This window comes from Lucilia sericata, unplaced genomic scaffold (genome assembly GCF_015586225.1).
Source record: "Lucilia sericata isolate MDLA Ls3-8-SP2 unplaced genomic scaffold, ASM1558622v1 Contig000953F_arrow, whole genome shotgun sequence".
In the NCBI taxonomy this organism is placed as follows: Eukaryota; Metazoa; Arthropoda; class Insecta; order Diptera; family Calliphoridae; genus Lucilia; species Lucilia sericata.
In genome coordinates, this window is record NW_023994937.1 from 41,430 (window position 1) to 61,968 (window position 20,539).

Here is a 20,539-nt window from a genome sequence, read left to right on the forward strand (position 1 = left end):
ATCACAAAATTTTATACGGTTTTGATTTAAAGCGTTGAGCAAAAAAAAGGGGAAAATCGGTTTTAAAGAAAAATTTTGTGGCAAAATAATTAAATAAAACATAACAAGTTTTATTAAACTTATATTAACAATCGACCTTGTAAAAGATAAAAAAAAAATCTTTAAAAATTTTCTAAAAAATAATTACATTTTCTCAAAACCATTAAACCAAAAATAATAAAAACAAAAAAAAAACACACATAATAATCTTAACATTACACAAAAAAAGTTTCACTACAATGGTTTTTATTTACAATAAAAACAAAAAAATTATAAACAAAAAAAAATGTTTTTAATTAATTACTTTAAATGAAAATACATTAAACACAAAACACGTCATTTTGTGTTTTTTTTTTTTTTTTTAACTTAAAAAACATCTTAAAACAAAAAACTTACATAAGGATTTATTAACCCAAACTCTAGTTAACTAAGGTTTACTTTCATCTTTAGCCATTTGGATTTTTATTAAAAAAAACACAAAACTTTGCTTGCTGATTAAATAATATTATAATTACAATAATAATAATAATAATAATTTTGATGGTTTTTTTACGGAAACCAACCAAGTTAATCATCTTTTAAATCATCTCTTCTTTGGCCAAAAATCTCCAAAAACAAAAACACTAACAAGGTAAGTTTTTCTTATCTTTTACATGTTATTTTTGAACTAATCAGCTACCGAGTTATAACATTTTAAACAAAAAAGAAAACTTTTTTATGTTAGTTTATTATGTTTTTAATAATATTTTTATTATTAAATTATAAAAATTAAGTCGATAGGTTTTATTTTTATGGCGGATTATCTAAGTTTAGTGGTTTAAATGAAAACATCAAATGTTTACCAAATCTCGGTCATATTGTCTTTTTTATTAGATTGATAATTGAGCTTTAACAGATCAACTTCTCTGGATAGTATAAGCTGACAACTGAACTCTGACAACTGCAGAGCAATCATAAATCTTAGTCAACACTAGAGTCTGCACTATATACAATATATAGTATGGATTAACGTCTGGACTATAGACTATAATTTGGACTAAAGTCTATACTATATTGTGGACCATAGTTTGTACTATAGTCTGGATTTTAGACTAGAATATATTTCTAGTTAAGTTCTTGTTTAGTTCTAGTTCACTTCTAGTCCAGTTCTAGTTCAGCTCTAGTTAAGTTCACGATCAGATCTAATTCAGTTCTAGTTCAATTCTAGTTTAGATCTAGTTCAGTTCTAGTTTAGTTCTAGTTTAGATCTAGTTTAGTTTTAGTTTAGTTCCAGCTTAGTTCTAGTTTAGTTCTAGTTTAGTTCTAGTTTAGTTCTAGTTTAGATCTAGTTCAGTTTTAGTTTAGTTCTAGTTCAGTTCTAGTTTAGATCTTGTTTAGTACTAGTTCAATGCTAATTCAGTTCTAGTTCAGTTCTAGTTCTAGTTCAGTTCTAGTTTAGTTCTAGTTCAGTTCTAGTTCAGTTCTTGTTCAGTACTAGATCAGTTCTGGTTTAGTTCTAGTTTAGATCAAGTTTAGTTCTAGTTCAGTTCTTGTTCAGTACTAGTTTAGTTCTAGTTTAGATCTAGTTTAGTTCTAGTTCTGTTCTAGTTCTGTTCTAGTTCTGTTCTAGTTTAGATCTAGTTTAGTTCTAGTTCTGTTCTAGTTCTGTTCTAGTTCTGTTCTAGTTCTGTTCTAGTTCTGTTCTAGTTCTGTTCTAGCTCTGTTCTAGTTCTGTTCTAGTTCTGTTCTAGTTCTGTTCTAGTTCTGTTCTAGTTCTGTTCTAGTTCTGTTCTAGTTCTGTTCTAGTTCTGTTCTAGTTCTGTTCTAGTTCTGTTCTAGTTCTGTTCTAGTTCTGTTCTAGTTCTGTTCTAGTTCTGTTCTAGTTCTGTTCTAGTTCTGTTCTAGTTCTGTTCTAGTTCTGTTCTAGTTCTGTTCTAGTTCTGTTCTAGTTCTGTTCTAGTTCTGTTCTAGTTCTGTTCTAGTTCTGTTCTAGTTCTGTTCTAGTTCTGTTCTAGTTCTGTTCTAGTTCTGTTCTAGTTTTGTTCTAGTTCTATTCTAGTTCTGTTCTAGTTCTGTTCTAGTTCAGTTCTAGTTCTGTTCTAGTTCTGTTTTAGTTCTGTTCTAGTTCTGTTCTAGTTCTGTTCTAGTTCTGTTCTAGTTCTGTTCTAGTTCTGTTTTAGTTCTGTTCTAGTTCTGTTCAAGTTCTGTTCTAGTTCTGTTCTAGTTCTTTTCTAGTTCTTTTCTAGTTCTGTTCTAGTTCTGTTCTAGTTCTGTTCTAGTATAGTCTTAATAACGTTTTTACCATAATCATATCTATAATCTGGTGTGATTATAGAACTGATTATATAGTCTATAGTCTGAACTATATACTAGAGTAAAGTCTGAGCTATAGTCTGGACTAAAGGCTAAGATATAGTGTGAACTAAATTCTGAACTATAGTGTGTGGACTATAGGCTGATCTATAGTGTCAACAATAGTCTGAACTATATTCTCTGGATTCTAGCCAAGACTATAGTTAGTTAAGCCAGTTAGATAAGCCAGCAAGCCGTCTGTACTACTGTGTAAACTACAGTGTGTTCTATCATGTGCTCTGTTTTATTTATTTCTGAAACGATCTTTTTCATTTTTTTAACAAAGATCACAACAAAATTTTAACTAAACAAAAAATTATAAATTTACAAAATTTAAATGAAAGAAAAAGTTTTATTATTTAAATGTTGTGATAAAATCATAAACAAACAAAATCAACAACTTGACATTTATTTATGTGGAAAACAAATTAATAAAATTTTGTTTAAAACTTTCTTTTAAAAATTTTTAAACAATTGTATAAAGGTTTTTCTGCTATAATATAACAAAGAAATCTTAAACAAAAATATATTTAAAAAAAAAGTTATTAACACATAATTAAGTTAATTTGATTAAAAATAATTTAAATGACAAAACATAATAAAACATATAATTTATAATAAAAAAATTACACAATATTTCTTTTTTAAATAAATATTTATTGTAGTAAAAGCTTGTTTTGCACCTTAAAAAAAACACACACATTTTAATAGAAATAATTACTGGTTTAATTGTCATAATTAAAGAAATAATGAGTTAATTAAAAATTGCTTAGCATACATTCATGTTTTTTTCATAACGGTAGTTTTTTGTATAAAAATAATTTATTACAAAATATGAATTATTAACATTTTATATATAAATATTTTTATATAATTATGATTTATTTTTTATAAATTTCTGTGGAATTCCTTGTCATTAATAGGAATACGAATTCTTTATAATCATGAATGAATGTTTCAAATTTAACTTTAAAGCAGGTTTTTTTTTACTCTAAACATAAATTTTAAAACAAATTCCAAAAAAAAAAAATAATTTAAATTTGTGTTTATTTAATGACTAAACATTAATTTATGCTTAAACTGTTTTCAATAAAAACAAAATGTAAATTTTTGGTTATGATTTCTTTATCAATGAAATAATCGTAAATTTTAAAATCGATTTTTGTAGTTAAAACAAATTGTAAAGCCTAAGCATTAAAACAAACAAAAAATCATAAATAATTATAATTTTTTTAAAAAAATTTTATTTAATGTTTTTGTTTAAAAAACAGTTCCCACATTAAAACTCATCATTATTTTATGTTTATTTATTAAACAAAAATATTGTCATAAAAATTACTTTATTTTAAGCTAATTAAGCTTAACATTAATTAATGAGTGTATTGTGTGTAAAATTAAGCTGCAAGCAGCATTTTCTTTTGGGTCTTAAATATGTTTTATGGCCAAAACTAGATGACAAGTTTAATTACGGTTTTGTTTTTTTTTCGCTATTTTAACTTTGGCCTAGACAATATATCATTAAGTTTCTTGCGGTTTTTGGAGGAGACAATAGAAATAGAAGAAATAATAATTTTGCTAAGTTAAGATTAATCCAAAAACGTGACCTTCAAGAAAATGAAGCAACTAAAACTAAAAATTATTTTAAATTTAACATTAATTTGAAAATAATTTATAAGATAAGTTTAAGTTTTATAAAATGCAATAGTTTGGTTAAAGTGCAGTTCCAGTTTAATTCTAGTTCAGTTGTAGTTCTGTTTTAGTTCTGTCGTAGTTCTGTTCTAGTTCTGTTCTAGTTCTGTACTAGTTCTGTTCTAGTTCTGTTCTAGTTCTTGTCCTGTTTCAGTTCTGCTTTAGTTCTGTTCTATTTCTATTCTAATTCTGTTCTAGTTCTGTTTTATCTCCGTTCTGTTCCAGTTTTGTTGTAGTTCTGTTCTAGTTTTGTTCTGGTTCTGTTCAAGTTCTGTTCTAGTTCTGTTCTAGTTCTGTTCTTGTTCTGTTCTAGTTCTGTTTTAGTTCTATTCTAGTTCTGTTTTAGTTCTGCTGTAGTTCTGTTGTAGTTCTGTTGTAGTTCTGTTGTAGTTCTGTTGTAGTTCTGTTGTAGTTCCGTTCTAGTTCTATTGTAGTTCTGTTCTAGTTCTGTTCTAGTTCTGTTGTAGTTTTGTTCTAGTTCTGTTCTGTTCTAGTTATGTGCTAGTTCTGTTCTGTTCTAGTTATGTGCTAGTTCTGTTCTAGTTATGTTCTAGTTCTTCTAGTTCTAGTTCTGTTCTAGTTCTGTTCTAGTTCTGTTCTAGTTCTGTTCTAGTTCTGTTCTAGTTCTGTTCTAGTTCTGTTCTAGTTCTGTTCTAGTTCTGTTCTAGTTCTGTTCTAGTTCTGTTCTAGTTCTGTTCTAGTTCTGTTCTAGTTCTGTTCTAGTTCTGTTCTAGTTCTGTTCTAGTTCTGTTCTAGTTCTGTTCTAGTTCTGTTCTAGTTCTGTTCTAGTTCTGTTCTAGTTCTGTTCTAGTTCTGTTCTAGTTCTGTTCTAGTTCTGTTCTAGTTCTGTTCTAGTTATGTGCTAGTTCTGTTCTAGTTCTATTGTAGTTCTGTTGTAGTTCTGTTCTAGTTCCATTCTAGTTCTGTTGTAGTTCTATTCTAGTTCTGTTGTAGTTCTATTCTAATTCTGTTCTAGTTCTGTTCTAGTTCTGTTGTAGTTCTGTTCTAGTTCAGTTCTATTCAAGTTCTGCTCTAGTTCTGTTCTAGTTCTGTTCTAGTTCTGTTCTAGTTCTGTTCTAGTTCTGTTCTAGTTCTAGTTCTGTTCTAGTTCTGTTCTAGTTCTGATCTAGTTCTGTTCTAGTTCTTGTCCTGTTTCAGTTCTGCTTTAGTTCTGTTCTATTTCTATTCTAATTCTGTTCTAGTTCTGTTTTATCTCCGTTCTGTTCCAGTTTTGTTGTAGTTCTGTTCTAGTTTTGTTCTGGTTCTGTTCTAGTTCTGTTCTAGTTCTGTTCTAGTTCTGTTTTAGTTCTATTCTAGTTCTGTTTTAGTTCTGCTGTAGTTCTGTTGTAGTTCTGTTGTAGTTCCGTTCTAGTTCTATTGTAGTTCTGTTCTAGTTCTGTTCTAGTTCTGTTGTAGTTTTGTTCTAGTTCTGTTCTGTTCTAGTTATGTGCTAGTTCTGTTCTAGTTCTGTTCTAGTTCTGTTCTAGTTCTGTTCTAGTTCTGTTCTAGTTCTGTTCTAGTTCTGTTCTAGTTCTGTTCTAGTTCTGTTCTAGTTCTGTTCTAGTTCTGTTCTAGTTCTGTTCTAGTTCATGTTCTAGTTCTGTTCTAGTTCTGTTCTAGTTCTGTTCTAGTTCTGTTCTAGTTCTGTTCTAGTTCTGTTCTAGTTCTGTTCTAGTTCTGTTCTAGTTCTGTTCTAGTTCTGTTCTAGTTCTGTTCTAGTTCTGTTCTAGTTCTGTTCTATTCTGTTCTAGTTTCTAGTTCTGTCTAGTTCTGTTCTAGTTCTGTTCTAGTTCTGTTCTAGTTCTGTTCTAGTTCTGTTCTAGTTCTGTTCTAGTTCTGTTGTAGCTCTGCTGTAGTTCTGTTGTAGTTCTGTTGTAGTTCTGTTTTAGTTCTGTTCTAGTTCTGTTCTAGTTCTATTCTAGTTCTGTTGTAGTTCTGTTGTAGTTCTATTCTAGTTCTGTTGTAGTTCGGTTCTAGTTCTGTTCTAGTTCTGTTCTAGTTCTGTTTCTAGTTCTGTTCTAGTTCTGTTGTAGTTCTGTTGTAGTTCTATTCTAGTTCTGTTGTAGTTCGGTTCTAGTTTCTAGTTCTTCTAGTTCTGTTCTAGTTCTGTTCTAGTTCTGTTCTAGTTCTGTTCTAGTTCAGTTCTAGTTCTGTTCTAGTTCTGTTCTAGTTCTGTTCTAGTTCTGTTCTAGTTCTGTTCTAGTTCTGTTCTAGTTCTGTTCTAGTTCTGTTCTAGTTCTGTTCTATTTCTGTTCTAGTTCTGTTTTAGTTCTGTTCTAGTTCTGTTCTAGTTCTGTTCTAGTTCTGTTCTAGTTCTGTTCTAGTTCTGTTCTAGTTCTGTTCTAGTTCTGTTCTAGTTCTGTTCTAGTTCTGTTCTAGTTCTGTTCTAGTTCTGTTCTAGTTCTGTTCTAGTTATGTTCTAGTTCTGTTCTAGTTCTGTTCTAGTTCTGTTCTAGTTCTGTTCTAGTTCTGTTCTAGTTCTATTCTAGTTCTGTTCTAGTTCTTTTCTAGTTCTGTTCTAGTTTTGTTCTAATTCTGTACTAGTTCTGTTCTAGTTCTTGTCATTGAATAGTTTTGATTGATACAAGTGAGAGTTAACGTTTGTTTGAGAAAGAGAGAGATGGTAAGGAAGCTCCTTGCCCACCTCTAATTTGAATGAGAGTGAAAAAGAGCTCTCTTACTACTTTTGTTAGATTTTGGTATGCAGACATGATCTTGAGTATGTAATGCGTCATTAGAGAGAGGGAGAGAGAACTCTTTGCCTAGCTCTGGCTTAAACTCCTACGATTTTGCTGATTACATTCGAAGATTCACTTTATATTACTCATAAGATATTGAGATTATAGAAGTAAAACTAAGTATAAATTTAAATAATTGAATAATTACTTAAAGTACTTAAGGAGTAGTTGAAGTTTTACTATAAAATGTTTATAATTAGTATAATTTGCTGAAAATAAATTACTTAATTTTCTGAACAAAAAACCTTGTAAGTTTTTAAAAAAATTTTATAATTTGTTTTTTCAAAGCTACAAAGCTAATTTCTATAGTTAATTAAGTAGTTTATTATTTGAGTTGTAATGTAGTTGTTGCAAGATGAGCTAATTATATTAGCTTCTCAATGAGGTAATCTTAATTAGAATTTGTGTGGTGTGTTTTGTATAATTTTTAAATATTTTTTTTTCTTATATAAATGTTGTAATATTTTCTTATAAATACAGATTGGCGGAAAACAGATATAGTTTTTTTTGGGAAAAGCACTTAAAACTATTTTCTTAAGTAGAGTTGTAGGTAATTTATATGAATTTATTATTGATTTTTGAAATTATGTAAATTTTTTTAATGATATCATTAAAATTTTGTAATATTTTAAAGTGAAACGAGATGTTTTTTCATTGAGGGCCCAATAAATTGTTCAATTTTGATTAAAAGTGCAAATGTTCTTAACTACAAGAAATTTTGAATAATTTTTATTTCATTTGCTTGGAAAATTTTTAAAACTTTTATGATTCACATTGTCTGTCTATCCATATAGTGGATGACATCAAGTTTTCTTGAGTTCTAAAGTATTTAAGGGTTTTAGTCGGTCGCTAAATAACTGAGTTATAGGTCGTCTATAAAGCTTGGTATATGCTTAAAATGTATATCAAATGAAAGCTATTGCAAAGAGCTTTTCAATGCAAGTTTCGCTTACTATTGTTCAGATTAGCACAAAATTTTGTGGGCAGATCTTTCAAATTGGTCTCTTTGTTTAGAATCTAGACCTCCTAAACTTTTGCTAATCCCTCTCTCTCTCTCTCTATCTCTTACAACATGTCCAGCATATTAATTTTAAAATCCACCACAAATCCCTACTTTTCATAACCATTTAAATCTAGATAAAAACACTTCAGCCCGTATTTTTTCAAGAAAAACTAGAACAATTGTAAAGATTATAAGCCTTGAAGGAAGAAAACCAGACACAACAGGCGCTAAATGTTTTAAGCACGTAGTTTGTTATAGATTTACCCAAACAAGGATCCACCTGTAAGAGCACGTATTTAACACAATTGTTAAATATTAAGACAAGGTATTAAAAATAACAAAGATTTTTATAGGTTTCCAACAGAAAAAAAGAACAAAAATCAAACAATAATAAACAATTATTGTAAGTCTAGTGTATCCGGCCAAGTACCTGCCCGACTGGTTAGTGTATAAAATACCTAAACGTTTCTTTGATTTGAGTTTGAAAAGAAAAAACAAAAAAACACAAAAATATTACAAGAATTTAGAACGTGTTTGGCATATAGAGAGTTTAGTTATTGGTCAATAAAACAATATGCTTTTTACTTTATAAACAAAAATATTAGTTGCAATAAAATAATAGACAGGAAATTGTTAAATTAATAAGAGAATTTAACGGAATTTTTTTTTCTGTCAAATGCATTAAACCTGGGAAATATTTGGTTTATTTATATAATTACTAGATTTATTAAGGTTTAAAGACCCTTTAAATGTAAAGAATTGAAGGCAATAGGAATTCAAAAGTTTCTGGGAAAATATTGACAAAAAGTTATGGCTGGAGAGAGTGATCGCAGAAGAGTTTAAAAGAGATCTACCTTATTGCATATCCAAAGAGAGGACAGGAATTAGTTCATAATCTTATAGTTTACTTAACTCTCAATAGTTGTTATGGGAACTTATTCGGTAAGGAGTTTGAAAATTACCAGCTCATGATCGTGTTCAAGTTAAATTGATCTTCAGAAACTGATCTTTACTTTGCCTGCGCTTTCAAAATTTGTTGGCGATAAGACTAGTCATTCGATTACGATTGTAAAATATACTCTCGCGATTTGTTACTAGAACTTATTCCTAGGCGTGTAAGAAAATCAGTTTCTCGCGATCGTGCTCAAGTCAAATTGATCTTAAGAAGTCAAATTATTCGATTAGGATTGTAAAAAATTCGTGAAATACTCTCAAAGTTGGATGGCAGAACATATTCGATCACGAATTTAAAAATCAAGACCTCATGATCGTGCTCAAGTAACATTGATCTTCAGAAATTGATCTTTACTTTGCTCAAGCTTTAAAAATTTGCTTACGATAAGACTAGTTATTTGATTAGGATTGTAAAATATACTTTCGAGATTTGTTACTAGAACTTATTCGTAGGCGAGTAAGAAAAACGGTTTCTTGCGATCGTGATCAAGTCAAATTGATCTTAAGAAGACAAATCATTCGATCATTGATCTTCAGAAAGTGATCTTTACTTTAACTGCGTTTTCAAAATTTGTTTACAATAAAACAAAACATTCGATTACGGTTGTAAAACATACACTCGCGATTTGTTACTAGAACTTATTCCCCAGCGAGTAAGAAAATCAGTTTCTCGCGATCGTGCTCAAGTAAAATTGATCTTAAGAAGACAAATCATTCGTTTATGATTGTCAAAAGTTCTCAAAATTTGATGGCAGAACTTATTCGATCACGAATTTTAAAACGAGACTTCAGGATCGTGCTCTTCTAACATTGATCTTCAGAAAGTGATCTTTACTTTGCTTGCGCTTTCAAGATCTGTTTTACCACAACTTTCTTGATCTTGAGTATGAAAATCGGGATCTCATGATCGTGCTGAAGTATAATTAAAGTTAAAAAAAGAAATTTTACATTTTCTGATGCAATCACTTTCAAAATTTAAGAAATTTGCCTTAAAAAATAACTCGGCAAAATGTTTTTTATAGCTCAGGGGACCTGAAGCCATAGATTTTTAAAGACTTGTCAACTTGAGTAGATTAATCTAATCAAATAATACATTTTTATATTAAAACTTGAACTTAAAGTTATAAACAAACAAAAACTAAATAAAATTATAAAGAAGATTGATTAAAGATATAAATAAAGATGGTCTAGGGACCCCTGGCTATTGTTACTTTAAAACAAGGCCTACTAAATAAAGTTAGCAGCAAAGAAGACGCGATATAAAAGCAAATTTTAAAATATTAAGACTTTAAATCTATTCTAAAGGTCTTTTTCTTAATACTTTTGCTCCGGTTTTCAATCCAACATTATCTCTATTCAAACAACAAAAACCATAAATAATAATTTGTTTAAAACAATAACAACAAACAAAATCTATATAAATCTTTTAAAATCATTAATAAACAATTTAAAACTTAATATATAACAAACCTCCCCGTGCCATTTGTCAGGCTTGGACAAGGTGTGTCTTATTAAAGGTTACAGCAATCGAATGCTATGTTCACACGAAACAAATATTTGATGAAATGTAATGTGAAGGCTTTAAACAATTACATTTTAGAGTTCTATAAATATAATATATATATTTCAATTTTAAAATTTATATTTTATAAAAAAATATTTTAAAAATTTATAATGTTTAGGTGTTTTTTAACAAATATTTGTTACGCGTGAACGTAGCTTAAGGCATATATGTAAAACCTATACAAATATGGTTTAAATACTTTCCATTTTATTTAAATTAAAACGGATTTCTAAACAATGACAAATAAATAAACAATAGAAAAAAATAGCAACAAATTATTAACATTTATTTTATTAGCAACTTATATGGTAATTAGAATTTGTTTACATATGGAAATTATTAAAAGAAGAAGTAAAATAATTTTTTATTATAGTTAAATATAAATAGAAGTAAAATAATTAAAATAAATTTTCTATAAAATAATTTAAATAATTTTAAAGAGATTTTGAAGCAATTAATTGAGTCCGTCTTTCCCAATAACTTTTTTTTTAATTTAAATTTAGTTTTTTTCTTTAATTTAATTTCAATTTTTTTTTATTAATTTCATTTAAAATTTATATTTTTCTTTTGTTTTGTTTTATCAATTTTCATATTTCATTTTCTTAATTTTCTCACAAATTTCACTTTCTTTTTTTTCTGCAGTTTTATTATTTGTTTTTTAAACTTTTTTTATTAACAATTGTTTTTTTTTTTACAATTTCCCTTTCTTTGTTAAAGACAATTTTCAGAAATCAAGATTTTCTCTTTATAAATATTAAACTTTTAAGAAAAATATTAAAAAGTTTACTTTTTTTTTTCTAAAACATAATTGACATAAATCTAGATTATCAACATTATAAATTGCGAACTAAAACATGTAGAAAAAAACATTAAGATCATCTACATTTCCGTGAGACAAATTTTTGTTAAGAAGACAATATTAAAGAAACTAATAAAACAAAAATGTTAAATAAAGTTAAAATATTAAAGTGGAAAGAGTTAAAAAAAAAATTTTCAAGAATTATAACATTTTTGTATGATTTTTGTTAACTTAGAACTTTGTGTTTAAAAGAAATTTTTAATTTAAGTACTTTTTAATGAAAAGTTTATGCTTTAAGCTTTCATTTTTAACAAAAATCTCGAAAATCTTTTCAATATTTAGCAAGTTATAGCATAACGAAAGTTTTTGCTTAATTTCGGGGATTATTGTAATTTTTGTATGACTTTTGTTTAATTATAACTTTTGGTTTAAAAGAAATTTTGTTTATAACTTTAGTCAAATGAAAAGCTTATGATTTAAGCTTTCGTTTTACAAAAAATCTCGAAAATCATTTCAATATTTAGCAAGTTATAGCATAAATTAAGTTTTGGCTCAATTTCGTGGATTATTTTAATTTTTGTATGACTTTTGTTTAATTAAAACTTTTGATTTAAAAGAAATTTTGTTTATAACTTTAGTCAAATGAAAAGCTTATGATTTAAGCTTTCATTTTTAACAAAAATCTCGAAAATCTTTTCAATATTTAACAAGTTATAACAAAAAGTATGTTTTTGCTCAATTTCGGGGACTTTAGTTAACTTAAAACTTTTGCTTTCAAAGAAATTTTGTTTAAACTTTTACCCTAATGTAAAGCTTATGATTTAAGCTTTCTTTTTTAACAAAAACCTCAAAAATCGTTTCAATATTTAGCAAGTTATAGCATAAAGTAAGTTTTTTCTCAATTTCGTGGATTATCTTCATTTTTGTATGACTTTTGTTTAATTAAAACTTTTGGTTTAAAAGAAATTTTGTTTATAACTTTTGATTGATGAAAAGCTTATGATTAAAGCTTACATTTTACAAAAAATCTCGAAAATCTTTTGAATATTTAGCAAGTTATAACAAAAAGTATGTTTTTGCTCAATTTCGGGGACTTTGTTTTTTTATGACTTTTTGTTTAAAACTTTAGACTAATGAAAAGCTTATGATTTAAGCTTTCATTTTACAAAAAATCTGAACAAACATTTAAGTAGTTTTCAAGTTATAACAAAAAATAAGTTTTTTTTTAATTTTTCTTAGATTTTCAAAGTCTTACAACTTTTTGTTTTTAAGAAATTTTTGAAACAAGTTTTTTGTATTGAAACGATCATAACTTAAGCTTTCATTTTACTAGAAATATAAGTTTTTGTTAAAAAAATTTTTAAAGTTATAACAAAAAATTAGTTTTATCTTCATAACTTAAAAAAAAATTTTACTTGTTGACACAAATTTCTTAAACAAATTGGTAATTTTTCTTTAATATTTTTTTAGTTTAGTTTTGTTTATTTAAAATATTATAAAAAACTTTAAAATATTTTACAAAATTAGCTTTTTTCTTTAAAAAAGTGTCTTATTTCAAGAAAGCATTTCTTTTTAGTTAATAATTTGTTAAGCTGAATCATCTTATTTCTGTTAAAAACCTTTAAACAATTATTTTGTTTGTGTTTTTTTGTTAACAAAATTTTATTAACATTATTTATTATTAATTTACATTAATTTTGCGGTTATCGGTACCTGTCGTTAGCAACAGTAGTAGTTAACATTCCAAAAGTGTTGACTTGGGTTATTTTACACTTGAAAAATAAACAATTCCTAAGAAATCGTATAAAAAAATATTAAGCTGACTAATACAAAATTTAATAAGAATTTATTTCAAGTATAAAAATTATTGACAAGACAAAACCTGAAATAGTTTTAAAAATTTTAAACCAAAAAAAAACCCATTGCTCTAGATTTGAAACTAATTAAAATTAAATTCAATTTAAATGATTTTAAACATAAAATTTAACCAAAAACTAACATGCAAACTTAAAGAAAAACCATGTAATTTAATTTAATTGAAAACTATTTTTTTAATGGTATCTTAAACCTTATTTAAATGTTAACATTATATTTACTAGTTAATGTGGCATTAAACCATTATTTATATTAAACAAATTGATATTTAAGTAAAAGAAAAAAGTGAAATTACTTTTGGTTAAAAAGGAAATAAAACCTTAAGTTATTGGTTAAGAAACATTAAAATTATACTTTCTTTTCTTTCTACTCTTTTACACAAAGGGTCAAAGTCATTAGATTAAACTTTGATGAACCTGTAGGTAGGTAGGTAGGTAGGTTGATAGGAGGATGTATACTACATCAAATCCGAAGAAATACACCTAGGCCACTATCGGGCCTGTTGTGCGCTCCAATTCAAGAAAAAAAAAAAAAAAAAAAAAAAAAAAAAAAAAAAAAAAAAAAAAAAAAAATTGTTCACTGAATGTATTATTTTTCCATGTTCAGAAACTCAGTTTCCTGGACGTAATTCCTAAGAATCTTCCAATCGGTGTTGGTTAAGAATGTTATTTCTGGAATAACATCACTTCCAAGATACTTGGATGAACCTGTACGAAAGAAAAAAATTACCACCCATTAGTTAGTTGTTAGTTTTGTAATTAATTAAATACAATAATGTAATTAAAAAAAAACAATGATGTCTTAATAAATAATTGAAACAAGTTTTGTTTTGAACAGAACAACTAAGGTAAAAGTAAATATTTTTAACAAGATGTCATTAATTGTTAGCAAATACTTGCTTAAAATTACTTTGCAATTCATTATAACAAATTAAAAATTCACAAACAATTTATAGGAAATTTTTATTTAACCATCAATGACATCATGTTAAGTATAGAAATTCATCATATTAAGTATAGAAATTTATTAAATGTGCATTTTTTCCAGCTTTAGAACAAAATTAACACTTATTTACCTATTGTTTACACCATAAAAACAATTAAAAAGCAAAATTTCTTCCTTCACTACATAAATGTATATATTTTACACAGAATTTTTGCTAAAATTACGTTATTTACCTTTTGTTTACCTGATGTAAACAATGAAAAAAGCTAAAAATTGTGTTCTACTATTTAAATTTATATAGTTTACACTGAATTTTTGCTTTAATTACATTGTTTACGTATTGTTTACATGATGTAAACAATAGAAAAGAAAAAAATACTTTATTTGTATATCATATTTGTTTACATTACCGAAAAATTTTGCTTACATAACATTGTTTACCTATTGTTTACATGATGTCAACAATTAAAAAGCGAAAAGCCGTCTTCTACAACTTAAAATTATATACTTTACCCTGAATTTGTGCTTAAATTACATTGTTTACCTATTGTTTACATGATGTAAAGAATTAAAAAGTAAAATTACTCTCTTAATTCATCAGATCTGTGAACATTACCTATATATTTTGTTTATAAAACATTGTTTACATATTGTTTACATGATGTAAACCATAAAAAATGGAAAAAAATCGTTTTCAACTATTCAAATTTCTATAGTTTACACTGAAATTTTGCTTATATTACATTGTTTACCTATTGTTTACATGATGTAAACAATGAAAAACAAAATTTATTTTCTTTATATATCAGATATGTAAACATTAACCACAATTTTTGCTTATATTACATTGTTTACCTATTGTTTACATGATGTAAACAATTCAAAAGTAAAATTACTTTCTTAATTCATCAGATTTGTAAATATTACTCATAATTTTTGCTTCTAATACATTGTTTACCCATTGTTTACATAATGTAAACAATTAAAAAGTAAAAATACCTGGAAATTTTGCTTATACAACATTGTTTACCCATTCTTTACATGATGTAAACAATGCAAAAAGCTTAAAATCGCCTTCCACTATTTACATTTCAATAGTTTATATTAATATTTTGCTTAAAATACGTTGTTTACCCATTGTTTACATGATGTAAATAATTCAAAAGTAAATTTACTTTCATTTACATTACAGATATGTAAACTTAAACCACAATTGCTTATATTACAATATTTACCTATTGTTTACCTGATGTAATCAATGAGATTTTTTCTCATACTAACTTCATTCTCTTTATATTACACAATGTAAAGAATGTAAAATAATTTACAATTTGATGTAAAATATATAAATTTGAAAAGTTGGAGAAGATTTGATTGTTTACAAGATGTAAACAATGTAATACAGACAAATATTCCAAGTAAACTATATAAATTTTAATAGTTTAAAAACTTTTTATATTTATGTGATGTAAATAATATGTAAACAATGTAGTATAAGTTAAAATTCTATGTAAACTATTTAGTTTCAAATAGTTCAGTTTGTACTTTTTTATTAATAATAGTTTACATGATGAAAACAATAGGTAAACAATGTAATACAGGTGTATATTTGATGTAAACTATATCAATTTTATTAGTTGAGAGAGATTTTTAGCTTTTCTATTGTTTACATCATGTAAACAATAGGTAAACAATGTATTATAAACAAAAAGTTTGGTGTAAACTATAAACATTTTAATATTTTATGAAGTTTATATTATTTTTTAATTATTTACATGATGTAAACAATAGGTAAACAATGTATTATAAGCAAAAATTCGATGTAAACCATATAAATTTTAATAGATGAGGTAGAGTTTTTGCTTTTCAATAATTCAATGTAAACATTAGGTAAACAATGTAATATTTAAAAAAATTCGGTGTAATTTTTATAAATTCAAATATTTGAAGAAGTTTATATTACTTTTAAATTGTTTACATGATGTAAACAATAGGTAAACAATGTACTACAGACAAATATTCAATGTAAACTATATAAATTTTAATAGTGGAGGAAGATTTTTTGGCTTTTCAATTGTTTACATCATGTAAACAATAGGTAAACAATGTAATATAGACAAATAATTGATGTAAAATACATATATTTTAAAAGTTTAAGAAGATTTTTTCTTTTTTATTCTTTACATCATGTAAACAATAGGTAATTAATGTAATATAAGCAAAAACTTCAAGTAAACTAAATAAATTAAATAGTAAAAAAAGTTTTTGTTAATTTTTTATTCTCTACATGATGTAAACAATAGGTAATTAATGTAATATAAGCAAAATTTTCAAGTAAACTATATAAATTTTAATAGTAAAAGTAGTTTATGTTGCTTTTTTATTGTTTACATCATGTAAACAATAGGTAAACAATGTAATATAGACAAATAATTGATGTAAAATATGTATATTTTAAAATTTGAACAAGATTTTTTCATTTTTTATTCTTTACATGATGTAAACAATAGGTAATTAATGTAATATAAGCAAAAACTTCGAGTAAACTTTATAAATTTTAATAGTAAAAGAAGTTTTTGTTACTTTTTTATTCTTTACATAATGTAAACAATAGGTAATTAATGTAATATAAGCAAAAACTTCAAGTAAACTTTATAAATTTAAATACTAAAAGAAGTTTTTGTTACTTTTTTATTCTTTACATGATGTAAACAATAGGTAATTAATGTAATATAAGCAAAAACTTCGAGTAAACTTTATAAATTTTAATACTAAAAGAAGTTTTTGTTACTTTTTTATTCTTTACATCATGTAAACAATAGGTAATTAATGTAATATAAGCAAAAATTCCCTGTAAACTTTATAAATCTCAAAATTTAAGAATATTTGTTTGCAATTTTATTAACTTTATGGCAAATAGTACCTGACATTATGTAAACTTAAGGTAAATAAGCCATTTGTCAATTCCATTCTCAACTAAAACCATAAAAACGTGTGAAATTCTTTAGTTTTTAAGCAGCTGATAAGATTTTTTTCATTGAAATTGATATGTTCTTTTTCATGTACTTTTCTGTGGCTTTTTAAAAAGTTTAAACTGTAATTAATTGAAAGTATTGTTAAATTTCATTTAAGTTTTTTTTTTACTATTGAAATTTTTGCCCTCATTTCTTGTTTTCTGGCTGTGTGTCTGTCATTTTTGGTAACATTAAAGGCCCAGAGAGAGAGTAAGAAAAAAAATCTCATTAAGTATTGTTTTAACATTTTGTTCGGTATCTTTACACGACCTGCAAAGCTTTAATTGAGCTTATGTTTAAAAGTGTTAAAGCAAACATTAAACTGTGAGAATATCCTTTTGATTTTTTTATGTTGTTGTACAATAAGTTTTACTGCATTTATGTTTTGTTCTTTTGTTACCATTTTAATCAGTTTGCTGCCCAAAGCAAAAAGTGTAAAGAAAAAACGTGTGTCCTTCATGTTGACACTTGAGTAGCCGGGACATGACTGACACTTGAGTTGCTTGCAGTGTAAATGCAACTGATTTTGTTCAGTAAACTGACATTGTTCAGCAATTTGCTTAAGATTAAAATGATTATTTGTTAATGAGATGATTTTTTTTTTGCACTCGTGTTTAATTTTGTTTTACTGATGTAATCTTAAGAAATTTAACAAAATCTTTAAGATTTTTCATCTTTTGTTTTCTGTGTCTTTTTCAAAATTGCTTTATTTTTTCCTTTTCTTTAAGCAATTAGCTAATTAGCTAAATGCTTTAAGTTTTCTTTTGTTAATTGTGTAATTTTACACTTTTACTCATGTAATCCTGTTAATTTTCTTAAGAATTATGGGTTAATCTTATTTCTATAACAAAAAAGGTGTTAATTATTGGAAAGAAAATAGATCTTTATCTTTACATTAAAATATTTAAGGGAATTTTATGAAATTCATTTAAAATTTTTCAAAAAATTCAAATTTCAACTTTGGCAACTGTAATTTCACTCAAAACAAGTGCTTTGTGAAAAAAACACAAATTCCCAGGATAATAATTCATATTTACAAAATCCATCTGTTGCAATTGTTAAATTTACAATGACTCTCCTCAAAACACAACACAACAGATGTAAAGCATATAAATTTAAAAAAGAAAAATATTCTAAAATTTTTACACATTTTGTAAAACGGCAAAAAAAAGAAGAGAATCGGCTAAAGCATGAAAAATTCGTGAAATAAAACTCTAATAGCAGATGTCTAAGATATCCAACTAGAACTATAAATGAAAGTAAAGAAATCACAACAAAAGAAGCTAAAACAAGTAAGATCACTCATTAAACAACATCACCACCAAATGTAGTCCTTTATAAAAAAAGACACACAACAACAACAAAAACTGTCTTCAATCTCTACAAGTGTGGGAATTCTTTATTTTACATTTGCACTTGAATTAAAACAAAAAAACACCAAGCTGTACACCATTGGAATGCAGTTGGAGAAGAACGCCAGATCACTCAAAACAAACACAACACAACACATGATCTTTAGAATAGAATGTCTGTCCATCTGTCTGTCTCTGCATTAATCTTCACCCAAACACACATGTTTGCATTAAAGCAGGTAGTGAAATCTCTGTAGCTGGAACTATATATTTAAAATGAAAATGTTTGTTTGAAAGGAAAGTGTTTTAATTTTCAAATAGTAAATGTTTGAAAATGAAAATTAAAAATAATAAAATTTAAATCAATATACACATTTAGAACATTAAAACTCTACGTAAAAATATGTGATCGTAAAAATATTTCCGGTTTAAAAGCAAACAAGATTTACTTTTATGTAAATTAAATAGGAAAATCAATTTTTGGAAAATAGCAGATGCTGTATAAATGTGGTCAGTAGTTAAAAAAAATATTTTTAAAATAAATATTTATTTAAATAAAGAAAATTTTTAAGATAAAAAAGGTACAGTTTTAGATTTTGGAACTGGAACTGAAGTAAAACTGAACAAGAAATTAACTAGAACTGAACTAGAACAGAACTAGAACAGAACTAGAACAGAACTAGAATAGAACTAGAACAGAACTAGAACAGAACTTGAACAGAACTAGAACAGAACTAGAACAGAACTAGAACAGAACTAGAACAGAACTAGAACAGAACTAGAACAGAACTAGAACAGAACTAGAATAGAACTGGAACAGAACTAGAACAGAACTAGAACAGAACTAGAACAGAACTAGAACAGAACTAGAACAGAACTAGAACAGAACTAGAATAGAACTAGAACAGAACTAGAACAGAACTAGAACAGAACTAGAACAGAACTAGAACAGAACTAGAACAGAACTAAAACAGAACTAAACAGAACTAAACAGAACTAGAACAGAACTAGAACAGAACTAGAACAGAACTAACAGAACTAGAACAGAACTAGAACAGAACTAGAACAGAACTAGAACAGAACTAGAACAGAACTAGAACAGAACTAGAACAGAACTAGAACAGAACTAGAACAGAACTAGAACAGAACTAGAACAGAACTAGAACAGAACTAGAACAGAACTAGAACAGAACTAGAACAGAACTAGAACAGAACTAGAACAGAACTAGAACAGAACTAGAACAGAACTAGAACAGAACTAGAACAGAACTAGAACAGAACTAGAACAGAACTAGAACAGAACTAGAACAGAACTAGAACAGAACTAGAACATAACTAGAACAGAACTAGAACAGAACTAGAACAGAACTAGAACAGAATAGAACTAGAACTGAACTAAACAGAAGTAGAACAGAACTAGAACAGAACTAGAACAGAACTAGAACAGAACTAGAACAGAACTAGAACAGAACTAGAACAGAACTAGAACAGAACTACAACAGAACTACAATAGAACTACAACAGAACTACAACAGAACCACAACAGAACTACAAAAGAACTACAACAGAACTAGAACAGAACTAGAACAGAACTAGAACAGAACTAGAACAGAACTAGAACAGAACTAGAACAGAACTAGAACAGAACTAGAACAGAACTAGAACAGAACTAGAACAGAACTAGAATAGAACTAGAACAGAACTAGAACAGAACTAGAACAGAACTTGAACAGAACTAGAACAGAACTAGAAACAGAACTAGAACAGAACTTGAACAGAACTAGAACAGAACTAGAACAGAACTAGAACAGAACTAGAACAGAACTAGAACAGAACTAGAACAAAACTAGAACAGAACTAGAACTAGAACAGAACTAGAATAGAACTAGAACAGAACTAGAACAGAACTAGAACAGAACTAGAATAGAACTAGAACAGAACTAGAACAGAACTAGAACAGAACTAGAACAGAACTAGAACAGAACTAGAACAGAACTAGAACAGAACTAGAACAGAACTAGAACAGAACTAGAACAGAACTAGAACAGAACTAGAACAGAACTAGAACAGAACTAGAACAGAACTAGAACAGAACTAGAACAGAACTAGAACAAACTAGAACAGAACTAGAACAGAACTAGAACAGAACTAGAACAAACTAGAACAGAACTAGAACAGAACTAGAATAGAACTAGAACAGAACTAGAACAGAACTAGAACAGAACTAGAACAGAAC

At 26.7% G+C, this 20,539-nt stretch overlaps 1 protein-coding gene across 1 annotated transcript in view; it reads left to right on the top strand.

The window, feature by feature from the left end:
• The first annotated feature begins 397 nt into the window (after positions 1–397).
• The window catches only part of LOC119609256, a 59,477-nt gene continuing 39,335 nt past the window's right edge, over positions 398–20,539 (top strand). The window contains exon 1 of the mRNA XM_037963968.1: positions 398–670. The gene's annotated coding sequence lies outside the window, so the exon portion shown is untranslated. The remainder of the gene's footprint in view (positions 671–20,539) is intronic.